Below are 14180 nucleotides of genomic sequence, written 5' to 3' on the forward strand. Positions count from 1 at the left end.
AATATTCTTAATTTGGTATCGGAGTAGTCCGGCTAAACGCCTACCAATCTAGATCCTATGGATTCTAACACCTCAAACTCTTCTGCTGCAGCTTTTGCTTCTACACTTGCAATGTCCCTGAGTATTACTCTTGCAGGGCTTCAACTTGGAATCAAAGCAACTCTGTTTGGAAATTGTCTATCCTAGTTTCGCTCTGTTGAGTCTAACATCATCAATTTTCTCTTATGACAAGCCACAATTGTTCCTATTCTTAAGGGAAATCGGCCCTATGGTTTCATCTCTGGTTCAAATCCTCTTCTAGAAAAATTATTAGAGACTACTTCTTCCATTGGTGATGTGGAAATGAAAAGCAATCCTGCTTATGAGGAATGGTCGGTCTCAGAGCTATTGTTGGGCTGGCTATTAAGCACCATGTCAATAGACATTGCATCACAACTACTACACTGCAAAAGCTCCAAGGGACTCTAGGATACGACACAGAGTCTATCAGGAGCCCACACCAAATAAAAAATCATCTACTACAAAGTTAAGTTATGGAAAACCGGGAAAGGATCAATGACAATGGAAGAGTATCTTAAACAAAATGAAGGGTATCTCTGATAACCTAGCACTAGCAGATTGTTCTATGTCTGTAAGTGATTTGATTACTCAAACTCTCTCTGGATTAGATGCTGAGTATACCCCTATTGTTGTTCAACTTAATGATATGGAAATCTCTCACTTCGGTGGAGTTCCAAACCTATCTTCTAACCTTTGAGAATAGGTTAGAACAGCTTCACTCCTAGTAGTCAATCAACATTACACAACCTATGCAAATTACACAGCAGCCCAAGATGGATTTGATGCAACCAGAGGTCAATGTGGTCGATTCAACAACCGTGGTGGAGGTAGATTTCGTGGCAGAGGCAGAACTAATAATTCAAGGCCTCTATGTCAAGTATGTGAGAAGAATGAACATACAGCAGCCCAATGCTTTCATCGTTACAACCAGAACTACAATGGAACAGTTCCAAAGATAAGAGGTAATACATCCATAAATGGAAATCATAATTTTGAAGCCTACATTGCTACTCCAGGGACTATTGGTGATCAATCTTGGTATGCTAATAGTGGTGCCAGCAGCCACGTCACAAGTGACTTGGAAATCCTAAACCATAAAATTGAATACACAAGTAACTTCTCACTCACAGTTGGTGATGGTGCTAAACTTAAAATCTCACACGTAGGCAATACTTGCTTTCCTTTACTAATTGATAAACCTTTATTTCTAAATAGAATTTTACATGTTCCAAAAGTCACCAAAATTTGTTCAGCATATCACAACTCACCTCAGACAATAGAATTTTTGTTGAACTTCACTCACATGGTTGTTTTATAAAGGACGAGGACACGGGAATGGTGCTACTCCATGGGAGAATTAACGATGGTCTATACAAGCTAGATGTGCCGCGAGATTATTCCACTGTCAAAGGTTCCTCCTCCAATATCTTGATGTCTGCCTCTCGTTTCAATGCCTATTCTAGCAATAAAGATTCTGATAATGTGTCTCTATCGTCTGTCAAAGAAGAGTGACATAGGAAACTAGGCTATCCCTCTAATTAGCTATAGTTTTAAAACATTGTAATGTCTCTTTCAATATCAATGAAAACTTTAATTTTTGTGATGCCTATCAATGTGGAAAATTGCATAAACTTCCCTTCTCTTTTTCAAACTCACATGCCTCCAAGCCTCTTGACCTCATTCATACAGATCTTTGGGGTCCTGCTCCAATTGTCTCAATATCTGGTTTTTGTTATTTCATACATTTCATTGATGACTATAACAGATTCACTTGGATATATCCTTTGAGAAATAAGAGTGAAGCATTAAGTGCATTCATTCAATTGTTGGCGTTGGTGACTTTGGATCTTGTGTGAAAATACCATGAGGAAGTAACCCATGGAGCTACCCGATGTCCACCTGTTGATGTTGTAATCCAAATTCAGCAAATATATCATCATTATCTCAACGCCTGGAATAAAAAGAGATCTAAAATTTGCTTAGAGATTTTGGATTGGACTCCACCTTCGCAACACTAGATCAAAGTCAACTTGATACTACAACTTTTGGAGTCAGGTCTGCCATATCAGTAATTGGCCGATCTTCTACTAGAAATATCATTTTCTCAGAGATTAGATCCTTCCCTAGTATTGCTCCAGTTGTGGGTGAGATGAAGGCTTTGTTACTAGGGCTGGCTAGATGTGTGGAGCTTTCTGTTCATAAGGTTAATCTTGAAGGGGATTCCTTAGTGGTGGTGAATGCTATCAAGCAGTCCAGTTTAGTTTCGGAGTGGGTTATTGTGGACTTGATTATGAAGGCTTGGTGCAAGCTTGATGAGTTTCATAATTGGTCTATTACCAAAATTCACAGGTGCCAGAATACTTGGGTGGACTCTTTCACTAAATGGGTCGCTGCTAGAGATTTGTTTGGCAGCATTCCTAGTTGCATGTTCTGAGAACTTCAGCATTGGTTGTATAACGGTCAAGATCCTCTTGATCATAATTTTGGGGTTCTTATTAGCCCGTTCTAGTTTGCCATACAAAATAAAAGTGCATTCATTCAATTTAAAACTCTAGCTGAAAATCTTTTGGAAAGGAAAATTAAAACTTTACAAACACATTAGGGGTGAGTTTCAAGCATTCACAGATCTTGGAAAAATCTCTGGGATACTCTTGTCCTCACACCTTATGTCAAAATCGTAGAGCTAAGTGTTAGGTGTAAAATACACCTATTTTTCTGGGCTTAAAGTTATTATTTTTCTATGTTGTTTAGTGCAAAATACTACCCATATTGGTATTTTTATGAACAGGTACTACTGGAGGGTAAAACTGGCATTGGACAGAAATTGTAACCTGTTTTGCAACCTATTGCGGCCGTAGAACGCGGGAATTATTCTGCATGTTTAAGTTGCTGATGTGGCAAATATAGCTGGGCTAACTTAGGGTTTTAAAGCTATATAAAAGGGTTCATGTGCTGGAGACGAAAAGGGAGTGGGTGAAAACATAAACCTAATTCGGAACAAAGAGAGACGGCAAGAAGGAGGAGAGGAGATATCAAGCTTGGCAGTCCAATTCTTCAACAAATCTCCACTCTTCCATTGATTTGAACATTGTTAATGAGTATCTTTATGGTTTTTATTATGACTATGTGTAGCTAAACTCTTTTCTAGCTAGGGTTTCGTAATTCTTCTACCATAAACCTTGTGCACAGATTTAATTGACAATCAGACTAAGTTTAATTCTTTGTTCTCTGGATTGATTGTTTATTTCCTATTGTTATGCATGCCTGATCAACATCATAATTTTAGGAATTGTTAGTTAAACATATTCGGCTGACCATGACCCGGTGTTTGACGAAGTAACAAGAACTTGCGTAAGATCCAAGTTTTGGGAACATAGGACATAACTGATTGGGTAATATACCATTATCCTAGATTGTGCAACTGTCAATTTCCTAGTGCTTATGCTTGTCTTAGGAAACTCTTAGGATAGACCAACCAAGACTCCTTTGGTAAGAAAAGATCTTGCAACTGGACCAAAGTCAGGATCGTTGTTTAGGGAAATCAAATTGACTGCAGCTGGACCAAGGCCTTTCAATTGACATTGTTAAACTTTTAAATTGTGTGATTGCATATTAATCTGTGTGCATAGGTGGAGGTAGTTGGCAAGCCAAACCCAAGCTAGGTTTCATTCATTGATATTGAGTCCTATTTTATTGTTAGTTGATATTAGAAGCATCTGAAATTAATTTACACTATTGTTAGTAGTTATAGTTGGTAATTAATACAGTCCTCGTGGATTCGACCCCATTCACTATTATACTGTCAGTCGGCACGTGCACTTGCGAGTGGGATAAACCCATCGGTATTGAGTTGCAAGTATTTCTTGCAATAAAAAGTATCGATCAAGTTTTTTGACGCCGTTGCCGGGGACTGTTAAGTTTATTATCGGTTGTTTCTTAAGGCAATAGTGTGTATTTATTTATTTCTTTAGTTTATTTTTACTACTGAAACTTACCTCAAAAAAAAAAAAAATTTCGTGTGCAGATACAAAATTGCCTCTTAAGAGAAGCATGGCTGAAGATCCACTTAATCGGGCAATTCAAGTTGCTGGTGGCGCTGGGAATGCTGAGGGTATGGCACGAATACCCATGATGAACAGGTATATCCCACAAAACATTACCCAGCCATCATGTATCATATACCAACCTACGGGAGCAGCTAATGTGAGCTTATCACCCCAATTGCTAAATTCTGTGCCACATTATGAGGGGCGGTTTGATGAAGATCCACATCAACATCTAAAGGATTTTACCGATCTTTGTCGAACTCAACACATGACAGGGATGTCTACTGATAATCTGAAACTGGTACTCTTCCCCTTCACTCTTAGAGGAGGAGCCAAGATGTGGTACAACTCTATTGAAGCATGTACTATTGGCACATGGGAGCATATGGCAACTAAGTTCTTAAGGGAATTTTTTCCAGCTCATAGAACCAAGCAGCTGGTGCGAGAAATTCAAAATTTTCAACAAAAAGATGGTGATTTATTCTATGAGGCTTGGAAAGATTTCAAGAGCCGCTTAACTCGTTGCCCAACTCATAATCTGTATAAGGATGATGTTGTGCTGCACTTTTATGAAGGGTTGAATGAGATTAATAGGATGAAGGTTGATTCAGCTTGTAACGGAGTATTGATGCGGAAAAGTAGTGAGGAAGCAATGGAGCTATTCAAAGAATTGAGCGAAGATTCTCAACAATTTTCTACACGGGGTAGAAGCTCAACAAGGAAGCAAGGCATGTACGAAGTAAGTGCTGACACTATGGTACAAGCTGAGATGGGAAATATCAATCGAAAAATTGACATGATTGTTGAAGCCATGAAGGGAATGAATATGAAAGCTTCGGTGCCAACAAAGCCAGTTACTGTGTGTGCGATTTGTTCAAATAATGACCATGTGACTGAAGCCTGTCCATTGACTTCTATGACAGACCAAGAACAAGCCAATTACCTGGGGCAAGGAAATTTCAACATGAGAAATCAAGCTTACCCATGGCGTAATCACCCAAATTTCTCATGGAGGAATGAACAAACTACAGCTGAAACAGCAGCTCCTGCACAGCAACCCGCAAAGAGGAGTGACTTAGAGACCACAATGATGCAATTCATGCAGCAAACAACTCAAGCCATTCAAAAGTTAGAGACCCAAGTGGGACAAATGGCTAAGGAGATGAGTGAGAGGAAGAAGGGAGAATTACCTTCACAGCCCTTGAATAACCCAGCTCGGCAACCAGAGCAATTGAAAGCTGTAACAACTCTCCGAAGTGGCAAGGAAATCAACAAAACAGAGCAGCTACGAACAGAGTCTACAAACAGCAGTAAAGCTACAAACAGGGTACAAACAGGCCGTAAAACTACACCAGTGGAGACACAGGAATGGGAAAGAGATCCTCCACCTTTCCCGTAAAGGTTTGCCAAAAAGAAAACTGATTCTAAAGCATTAGATATTTTTGAGAAATTACGTAAGGTGGAAATTAATATTTCATTGCTTGATACTATTAAACAAATTCCTTCTTATGCTAAATTTCTTAAAGAATGTTGTACTCAAAAGAGAAAATTTGCTGCTCATGAAAAAATTGCTTTGAAAGAAGAGGTCAGTGCTGTGTTGTTAAATAAACTCCCACCAAAACTTAAAGATCCTGATAGTTTTACCATACCATGTAAAGTGGGAAATCAATTTTTTGAAAAGGCACTATTAGACGGAGCCAGCATTAATTTGTTACCTTACTCTGTCTATGAAAAACTTGGGTTGGGAGAACTCCAAGAGACTTCTATAACTCTACAACTAGCTGACCGTAGTGTCAAAAGACCCAAGGGGATTTTGGAGGATGTTTTGGTGACTGTAAATGACTTGATCTTGCCTGTCGATTTTGTTGTGTTGGATATGGAGGATAGTCCTAGATCCTCATCTTTACCTATCATTCTTGGATGACCTTTTATGGTTACTGCTGACATGAATATTAATGTGAGAAAAGGGACTGTAACTATGCAAGTGAATGACAGAATTGGAATTTCGCGTGTTTGATGCTCTTAAATCTCATGATGATCATAGTGATTGTTTTGATGTTGATACTACAAATGATCTTGTGAGTGAGGTTTTTCAGGTTACTAGTGTGGAGCCAATTGCAGCAGTAGTGGCGTATGGTTTGAATGAGAAAACAATTTTGGAGGGAAAGTTGGAGGATGACCATATAGAGGAGACCATCCAAGCATTCCAATTGAATCGACCCTATGGTGGTAAGACTACTCCTCTTTTTGAGCAATTGACGCCTACTAATACATCTTTTGTTCCCTCAGCAGTTAAAGCACCTAATTTGGAGTTGAAGCAGTTACCTAGTCACTTGACGTACATTTACTTGGGTGATAACAACACTGTACCGGTGATAGTAGCTGCAAACCTGAGTTTGGGGGAGGAGGAAAAGTTGATCCGGATATTGAGGCAGCACAAAACGGCCCTTGGTTGGACCATTGCGGACATAAAAGGGATCAGCCCCTCAAGATGTATGCACCAGATTTTATTGGAGAATGATGCAAAGCCCACTAGAGAAGCACAAAGGCGATCGAATCTGCATTTGAAAGATGTTATCAAAGCTGGAGATAAGTGTCGCTTGCAACTAAACGAGCTTGAAGAATTGCAGCAAGAAGCCTATGATGATGCAAAGTTATATAAGGAGCGAGCCAAGAGGTACTATGACAAGAAGCTTGTGCGGAAAAATTTTTCTGTTGGGCAGAAGGTGCTGGTGTACAACTCTCAGTTGAATTTTTTTTCGGGCAAGCTCAAATCAAAGTGGCATGGCCCGTATGTGATACAAGCTGTGTTCCCTCATGGTGCATTGGAGTTAAAACATCAGGATTCTGATAGAACATTTAAGTATAATGGCCATCGAGTGACGCCTTATTGGGAGAATGTACAAGTTCCTGTGGATGAAGTGGTATTCCTCCACGCTATTAATCTCTGACAGAGTCCAAGACTATGTCCGGTTGAAGACAATAAATTTAGCACTTCATGGGAGGTAGCCCATGTGGAAGAGGAGCACAATTTTGACAACTTCAATCAGCTAAGTCTCTTTTCCTTTTCTTTCATTTACTTTTGTTATTTATTTTTGTCATTGCAAATTTTCGTTTTGTTCTTTCTTTTTAAACATTGAGGACAATGTCAACTTCAAGTTTGGGGGAGAGAGAATTTGCTTTTGCCGAAAATTTTTGAAAAAAAAAAGAGAAAAAATTTTGAAATTGTTTTGAAAAGAGAATTGGCATACTTGTGCTTAATTGTTATGAAGTGCTTTTGAGACTGATGGTGTGATTCTTTGCATGATCTTTTGCAATGAATGTCTGCTTAGTTTACATATTATTTGCATCACCAATTAGCTTGTGAGGAGCCTGCAGAAATTTTGTGTGCTATGAATTTTATGACTTTGTATAGCTAGAACTTGCATTAGACCATCTGAAGTAAATACTATATTTTTGTTGTTTGAAAGTGATGAAGGCATTCTTTGTCAATCTTGGCTTACCTTGAACCTTACCTCTGTTCCCATTCCTTTGAATGAATATTATTCTCTTGCAATAAACCTTCCCATCTTTGTGATGTGTTATGCATGTTTCATAAGTCATAAAAATAGAATCCATCATGAGACTATCGTTTGGAAGGTGATTGATAAGATGAGGAGGAGTTTAAGTGTGGTGTTTGAAAGAAGGCAGTTCTGAATATTAAAAGATGTGTAGAGTTCTAGGGAATTTGCAACCTGTTTGTGACCTAAGTGCTACCTGAAGCTCACACAAAAATTGGAGACTCAAATCTGAAGTAGCCAGTTAAAAAAAAAAAAGAGAGAGAGAGAAAAAAAAGAGAGAAGCTGAAGTCTCTCAAGGAAAATTCTAATAAGGTTTGCTTGTGATTCAAGATCTATCTATGATTACTAGAGGTTCAAAGAGGAAGAAGGAGCGCGTGTGTAAAAAGTAGAGATTTGAAGCTCAACAGAGGGAGATGTTTGATTTGATTCATGACGGGACCTCCTTACCCTGATTTTATTTGGTTGATATGTTGATAATCTGACTAGTTTTGGTGATACTCTGACTTGTTAGTTTGGAGGAGTGGAAGCCCTTGTTATTCTATTATGTTGGTTGGTTAGATGGAGTTAGGATTAGTCTTATGATGGATGCCTATTTTTGAGACTCTATGGTATATGGCATGATCATCACATGTTTTGTTTGAACCGTACCTTTATCTAGCCTATGCTATTCCTTGAAGCTTATCCTTCTTACATTGAACTTACTTGTGATTAGATTATGATGACTTCAGTTTGAATCCAATTTATATTTATTTTGTGTATCTTTGAGCCTTCCTTAGCCAAATTTCTTGCCCTAATAAAGTCCTTCTGATTCATTGAATGAGAATTTTAGTGTGAAGTAAGGTTGGTGGACATGCAAGCATATGGCTGCAGGTTATGAGTTCATACGAGAGTAAACACCACCCTTATACACTTGAGTGAAAATTTTCTTCTATATATTATGTGTGTACCTTGGGAGGGTGTGTGAGAATAATTGTGTAAACTAAAGTGGTTGTGATTAGAGTTAAGGCTTTGCAATTTTCTACTAGATGTCAATGTTGTATTGAAATAATGAGACAGTACTTGTGCTGCCAATTCTTGATTGCAGTTTTTCAAATGATGCTTAAATAGTTTGAACTTTTTCTTGATTGCTTGCTTGAGGACAAGCAAGGTTGAAGTTTGGGGGATTGTGTTAGGTGTAAAATACACCTATTTTTCTGGGCTTAACGTTATTATTTTTCTATGTTGTTTAGTGCAAAATACTACCCATATTGGTATTTTTATGAACACGTACTACTGGAGGGTAAAATTGGCATTGGACATAAATTGTAACCTGTTTTGCAACCTATTACAGCCACAGAACGCGAGAATTATTCTGCATGTTTAAGTTGCTGATGTGGCAAATATAGTTGGGCTAACTTAGGGTTTTAAAGCTATATAAAAGGGCTCATGTGCTGGAGACGAAAAGGGAGTGGGTGAAAATAGAAACCTAATTCGGAACAAAGAGAGACGGCAAGAAGGAGGAGAGGAGATATCAAGCTTGGCAGTCCAATTCTTCAGCAAATCTCCACTCTTCCATTGATTTGAACATTGTTAATGAATATCTTTATGGTTTTTATTATGACTATGTGTAGCTAAACTCTTTTCTAGCTAGGGTTTGGTAATTCTTCTACCATAAACCTTGCGCACAGATTTAAGTGACAATCAGACTAAGTTTAATTCTTTGTTCTCTGGATTGATTGTTTATTTCCTATTGTTATGCATGCCTTATCAACATCATAATTTTAGGATTTGTTAGTTAAACACATTCGGCTGACCATGACCCGGTGTTTGACGAAGTAACAAGAACTTGCGTAAGATCCAAGTTTTGGGAACATAGGACATAATTGATTGGGTAATAGACCATTATCCTAGATTGTGCAACTGTCGATTTCCTAGTGCTTATGCTTGTCTTAGGAAACTCTTAGGATAGACCAACCAAGACTCCTTTGATAAGAAAAGATCTTGCAACTGGACCAAAGTCAGGATCGTTGTTTAGGGAAATCTAATTGACTGCAGCTAGACCAAGGCCTTTCAATCGACATTGTTAAACTTTTAAATTGTGTGATTGCATATTAATCTGTGTGCATTGGTGGAGGTAGTTGGCAAGCCAAACCCAAGCTAGCATTGAGATAGCGGTACGTCAGTGAGGAGGAACGAGATAATTATATAGGAGAGAGTAGGAGTTTACGAGAAAGACCTAAAAGGACATGGCTTGAAATAATAAGAAATAATATAAAGTTAATAGCAGTCGATGAATATATGATACATGATAAAAATGAATTCAGACAACGAATATACGTGGTGGATTCTCATTACACTATTATTCTTCATGACACATACTTGGTAGATTCATACTAAAACTTAACTACAAATTATTTGAATAGTGAAAATGTTATTTGACCAATATTTTTATAGATGAATTTGGTTTTTTTTCCTATTGTCCTAATTTATAAATTGATAAATTAATTTTTTATGTTGCGTTAGAATTATTTTTAAAAATATGTCATTAATTATTTTTGACATATGTAAGAAGGTAAAAATATGAGATATGACTAGTATCAAAATGGGTCATTTATAGACTATATATATAAGACCAGGGGTGGAGGCATGGTTGTACTCAGGGTTTTGAAAACCGAATTGATCATCGAATCAAAACCCTAAGAAGCAAAAGAGATTTCCCGCTTCTCTCTCCTTGGTCCCTCTTCTTCTCTCTTTTTCGATTTTTGTAAAATTGGTTTTGTTTTGTTGTTTATTTTTTATACATCTTCCTTCTCTCTCCAACTTTCTTGTCATCTCCTCATCTCTCTCCAGCTTTCATGTTCTCTCTCATCATCTCTCTTCTCACTCAAGCTCACCACCACTGCTCACATGGCATATTTGCCGTCCAACCATCGTTCGTGACGCGGCTAGTCCCAAAGAACCACAAAGAGATGAGGATCAAAACCGAACAAACCCCGATGAGTTTCGTCCACCACAATTGCCGGAATCATCCTAGAAAGTTCACGACCACCATGGGAAAGATCACTGGATCTGGACAATCCAACCACTCGTTGAGGAAACCGACACTACCAATTGACTCACCTCGACGAGGAGTATTTTACACACCCGTTTTCGGACCGAAAATGTCATCGGAATTGGATAGTATAATAAGATATTGTGTTCATTTGTGAGAGTGTAATAAGACACTTTTTTCATTTTATTTTTAATATTTTGCAAACATTTAACATGTTATTTTTTGATTGAAAGACATTGATTATGGGCAGTCTATTTGTTCCAGTGGGTTATTACATTGTGTCTTCTGGCTGTATATTTTCTCTCATTGGTTTATTACACTTTGCAATTGACAGTGATTTAGCCCAGTGGGTTATTACACTGTGCATTTGGCAGTGTTAACTTTTTATCATACAGTGTTTTATTACACAGTGTAGTCATGATAGTGTATTTGAAGATATGTAATTGATGGTGGCTTATTATGCAGATCATTAAAGATTTGCATTAATCATATCGATTGGAAATTTTATTGTAAGCACTCATATAATGCTATTATAATATTACACTATATTTCTTATGAAAAACTTGACAAAACCATTTTCTCATTTATATATTTCTTACTGTTTGTCAGTAACAATGTAATTACCTGATTTAAGAGGTTCCGAAAGAAGTTATGATTTAGGCAGTTGACTCATCGAAATCTTGTTCATTTTATGCTCTCTCTCTCTCTATATATATATATATATATATATGTTGTTCTCTTGTGTTTTGTTTTGATATTTTAAAATGCAGTATTACAGTGCGTATATCGTAGTGTATTTGGTTTCAATGATTTATTACACTTACATTTCTGTAGTGTATTTGGTTATAGTGGCGTATTACACTTTAATCACCAAAAGCGTAATAAGCATTCTGTTATGAGAAAAACCATGCTTCAAAATATATTCATAACATGTTCACCTGATAAATACATAATATTTTATAATTGTTTAACCATCATATATAACAAATTACATTGTGCAAAATGATATGGAAATTATGATATGCCCACCGACACCAATGACAAATGAATTGCAACTCTTATTCGATCGAATTCTAGCAAATCATTAATCTCTAGTTGCCTTTTCTCACTCGGATTTATCAGATATCTATAATCACCATTCGCATTCTTCGTTATTGACCTCATTGAAAACCTATTTACTTGACCATAATCCTTGTAAAATTTAAACATCTCATCAACCGAGTCAAATAGCATTCCTATTATTGGGACATTCGATCCACCAGTCTCAACACAACCATTAACACTATCAACTTGATTGAAATTTATCTGACTATAATATTATCCTATATCACTTTTCTAATCAAACAATCAAACAAAAAAAAACAACATGACCTACTAATCTCAAATACATTATGCATACTGAAAGTGTTGTTAACTATATTTTCTAAACAAACCATGAAACAAAATAAACTACTAAATCATAGAATGAGACAACACAAGCTAAATTCCTCAATTTTGCATTATGCATTCTGCAAGTGTATTTATATCACTTTTCTAACCAAACAATGAAAAAAAAAATAACAGGACCTACTAATCCCAAATACATTATGCATACTTGCAATGTAGTTAACTATATTTTCCAAACAAACCATGAAACAAAATAAACTACTAAATCATAGAATGAGACATCACAAGCTAAATTCCCCAATTCTGCAAGTGTATTTATATCACTTTTCTAACCAAACAATGAAACAAACAAAAAACTACAAGACCTACTAATCCCAAATACATACTAGCAGTGTAGTTAACTATATTTTCCAAACAAACCATGAAACAAAATAATTACACTTTTCGTTATGATAATGCAATAACCCACTATCAAGCTTCACAAGTAATCTATAAGACATTCAATCAACAAAAAAAGCTAAATACACTGCCAATGTATAGTGTACTAACGCACTGGAGCATACCTTCTACATGGGTCTCCATTTTCTGATGGCCATTTCGGTCGACGAAGGGCTGGGCTAGGTGCTCCTCACATAGGGAAGTCCATTGGTGGTGTCGGGTTGCCAAATCGACATCGGAATGGATCTGTGATTTTTGTCTGGTGGATACCCATGGCTTCATGGTGGATTTCTGATAAAATCAACAACCGTTGATGGCAAGTGGTGGCTAAGTGTTGCTCCTGGGGGCCAGACGCTTCTTTTGGCGACAGTGGCGGTCATATCAGTGGTCGAACAGTGGAGGTCCGTTGTTGGCCGTGAGAGAAGAAAAGAGAATCGCGTGAGAGAGAGGAGAGGGAGAGATAGAAGAGAGAGAAAAATGAAATCTGAGGAGAGAGAAAAGTGATTTATAGGGTTTGATTTTTGATTTTTGAAATTTGAATTTGCCTAGTCACTTGCTTACATGGCTTGCCATGTCATTATGTACACTTATGGATACCAATTCTATGTATGAGTATCACTACCGGTTTCATAACATTGCGTTGACCAGATTGGATGCAAGGCCGGTCATTGATTGGATTGGTGTGACCGACGACCGGCTAGTTTGGGTTTCATAACATGTGTTTCTTATAATTTATGACCCAGGTACTTTTTAAAAAATAGCAAAAGAGTACTTTTCATTCCTCAACTATTGGTCGGGTTTCATTTTCGTCCCTTAGCTTCTTTTTTTTTTTCCCTTTTTCATCCCCCATCTATGGGAAAGTACCTTGTTTTTCGTCCCCCATCTAAATTGTTCGTCAGATAAGGTTTTTCCCAACTTCAATCTCACTTAAAAGGACGAAATGATACTTATCAATAGTTGAGGGACGCAAATGGGAGAAAAAAAAAACTTAGGGACAAAAATGAAACTCGCCTCATAGTTGAGGGACGAAAAAATATCTTTTTACCTTTAAAAAATATATTTTTGAAAACAAAACATTTTAGAGAACTTATTTTTAGTGCAAATTGATTTTTTTATACTCCTTGTGATGCGTGACTCTTTAAAAGACAATCAAGAAATTAATAATTTAATAGTTGAAATAATATTTAAAGTAATGATAATTAAAGAATTCAACATTGTAATAATTTTTCAAAGAAGTAAAATGAAAAACTCAACGAGGGAACTACAACATATTGCAAGGTTTATATTTTAAGCCAAGACAAAAGCATATGAAAAGGAGGATTAATAATTAGTACTAGAGTTGAAATGTTGTGGCTTATGGTCTGGTCACCACTTTTAAAATACTAGGTGAGCTTTTGTTGCAACAATGCTTAGTGGAGGAAACTGCTCCTTGTCAATTCAAAAACCAAATTAAAGTTACATAATCCCACTATTACAAAATAATTACTTTATAGTTTAGCCCGGCATCATCATTTTTCCTATTGACAAATAGACCTTTGATTTTCCAACATATATATCGAACTAGTGGTTTTGCCGCTCATCTTAAAACAATAAAAACCTTAGAAATGCGCTAATACTTATTGTTTGTATCAAAATTGACCTCCACACATCAGTTTACAC

This window comes from Tripterygium wilfordii, chromosome 16 (genome assembly GCF_013401445.1).
Source record: "Tripterygium wilfordii isolate XIE 37 chromosome 16, ASM1340144v1, whole genome shotgun sequence".
Classification (NCBI taxonomy): domain Eukaryota; kingdom Viridiplantae; phylum Streptophyta; class Magnoliopsida; order Celastrales; family Celastraceae; genus Tripterygium; species Tripterygium wilfordii.